The following is a 2958-nucleotide window of genomic DNA, read 5'->3' as shown; positions in this document are numbered from 1 at the left end:
ATAAAAACATAACTTAGGCATCTCTACGGAACAAGTTGAATAAATAAATCATCCGATTCGGAGCCAAAATAACAAGTAAAGTCTAGGTGGATTTTTCCTTAGGTATTGTCTTAAGTCAATCAATTTTTCCCAAAAGCAATTCCCCAATTCTTTTCTCTGTGCGTTCTTAGTTTAGATAATTAGTTAATTAAAACAAAACCTCTTTATTCTTAGGCTAGATAATAAAAAGACAGTCATTACTAGTACTTTTAGTTCCTTTGAGTTCGACAATCTGGTCTTGCTAAAACTATACTACTGTTCGATAGGTACACTTGCCTACATCGCCATAATAGTTAGTTTAAGAACGAGTAATTATAAATATTTAAAACCTATCACGAAATAACGCGATCAAGTTTTTGGTGTCGTTGCTGGGGAACTAAGATATTAGGAATGCTCAATTTTTATTACATTAGCTATTTATTTTTCTTGCAATTTAATTTACTTTAATTTTTATTATTATTTATTAACCTACTCTTTCTTTCTCTTAGCAAGTTTTTATAGTTTATGACTAGAAGAAACCCATTGGGACCATTACTTTTTGACGAAGAAATCGATCGTATAGTTCGTAGAAACCAAAGAGAAATAAGGTGCAACTTAAGATGAATGGAGAACGAGCAAGAAGATGATACTCAACCCCCAATCGAAGAAATGGCTGAAAACCAACGCAATCAGCTACCTCCTACAATTGCGGTTAATCAAGATCCTACTCCACACACTATGTATGATTATGCTAAACCTTCTTTAATAGGAACTGAATCAAGCATAGTTAGACCTACTGTAGCTACAAATACTTTTGAATTAAAACCTAACATTATTCAAATGATACAACAATTTGTTCAGTTTGATGGTTTGCAGGATGAGGATCCCAACGCTCATTTAGCCAACTTCTTAGAACTATGCGATACATTTAAAATTAATGGCGTTTCTGATGATGCCATATATCTTCGGTTGTTTCCCTTTTCATTGAGGAACAAAGCTAAACAGTGGTTGAACTCGTTACCACGAGGGTCAATTACTACTTGGGAACAAATGACTGAAAATTTCTTACTAAAATATTTTCCGCCGGCTAAAACGGCTAAATTACGTAATAATATCTCTTCTTTTGTACAGATGGATTTAGAAACCCTCTACGATGCATGGAAGAGATACAAGGACTTACTGAGAAGGTGCCCTCACCATGGGTTACCGCTTTGACTCCAAGTACAAACATTTCACAATGGTCTGAATCCTTCGACTCGACAAATGGTTGATGCAGCAGCGGGCAGAACCAGCAACAATAAAACACCAGAAGATGCCTATGAGTTTATAGAGGAGATGTCACTGAATAACTATAAGTGGCAAGTCATGAGGAAAAAGCCAATGAAAACAACCAACATTTATAACATTGATTCAGTCACCATGCTCTCTAATCAGGTAGAACTCTTGAATAAAAGATTGACGGTTTTCTTAGTTCTTCACAGGTTCACCCAGTAATGTAGTGCGAAGCAAGTAGCGGTGGAACGAACCATTCAGAATACCATCCTTATGACCATAACATGGATAACAAGCAATTAAACTACATGGGTAATAATCCTCGACCTCAAAACAATTCATATAGTAACACTTATAATGCAGGTTCGAGGAACCACCCCAAGTTCTCGTGGGGCGGTCAAGGAAATCAAAGACCACAACATCCTCCGGGCTACCAACAACCACCCTACCAACAAGAAAAGAAGCCAAACCTTGAAGAGATGCTCTCAAAGTTTATATCAGTGTCAGAAACCCATTTTCAGAACACCGAGACAACACTTAAAAATCAACAAGCGACGATCCAAAGCCTCGAAACTCAGATAGGCCAGCTTTCCAAACTAATCTTCGAACGACTACAAGGTAGTTTGCCAAGTAATACCGAACCTAACCTAAGGGAACAACTCAACGCAATTATTATTCAAGATGACGAAGGAGTCGTTGAGCCTGAACCAGAACCGAGGCAAGAAACTGTGGTAAGAAAAGGTCAAGGTGAGGTAGATCAAAATACAAACAAACCAGTGACTGTCGAATATAAACCTCATGTGCCATACCCCAACGCGACAAGGAAAGACCGCTCAAATGAAAAATTTGGTAAATTCCTTAAACTCTTTAAAAAATTACATATTGACTTACCATTTATTGAATCTCTATCGCAGATGTCAAATGCAATGAAATTTTTAAAGAAGCTTTTAGCAAATAAGCAGAAGTTGGACGAGGCGTCGCATGTGGAGCTGAACGCAGTTTTCTCGCCCATTCTCCAAAATAAACTACCCAACAAACTAAAAGACCCAGGGAGCTTTACTATTCCTTGCTTAATTTGTAGTTTAGATGTTAATCATGCATTAGTTGATCTAGGGGCTAGTATCAACGTCATGCCTTACAAAATGTTTAAGCAACTAGGTCTTGGGAAACCCAAACAAACTAGGATGAGCATTCAATTAGCAGATAAAACTATAAGATTCCCTAGAGGTATTATTGAAGATGTGCTAGTTAAAATTGATAAATTTATATTTCCCATTGACTTTATTATTCTAGACATAGAAGAGGATAGCAACACTCCCTTAATTCTAGGAAGGCCCTTTTTAGCAACTGCTAAAACCATCATTGATGTTGGCACAGGTGAATTCACACTTCGGGTGGGAGACGAAACAATCGCCCTTCAAGCTCGCAATTCTGGCAACACATCAGGAATTGAAGGTGATCATTTAAACCATTCTACTAAAACTAACAATATGGTGCAACCTATTTTGCAGAAAATGAGTCTGAAGGAAGCACACGAGCCATTCTCAAGCACTAGTAAAGGACCTGTTCATGAAGATCGAAGATTACAAATTGAGGAAATCAATGAATGGTAGACGCACAAACCAAGAACACACGACAAATTGAAACTACGCCAAAACGAGCCTGATA

At 37.4% G+C, this 2958-nt stretch overlaps 1 non-coding gene across 1 annotated transcript; it reads right to left on the bottom strand.

Moving 5' to 3' along the window:
* Positions 1-1116: 1116 nt before the first annotated feature.
* Positions 1117-1223, bottom strand: LOC128287347 (small nucleolar RNA R71). Its single transcript, XR_008278047.1, has one exon. It is a non-coding gene; the product is annotated as a small nucleolar RNA R71 (small nucleolar RNA).
* Between the last annotated feature and the right edge of the window lie 1735 nt (positions 1224-2958).

This window comes from Gossypium arboreum, chromosome 13 (assembly GCF_025698485.1).
Source record: "Gossypium arboreum isolate Shixiya-1 chromosome 13, ASM2569848v2, whole genome shotgun sequence".
NCBI classification, from domain to species: domain Eukaryota; kingdom Viridiplantae; phylum Streptophyta; class Magnoliopsida; order Malvales; family Malvaceae; genus Gossypium; species Gossypium arboreum.
This window is presented reverse-complemented; position numbering and strand designations above follow the sequence as displayed.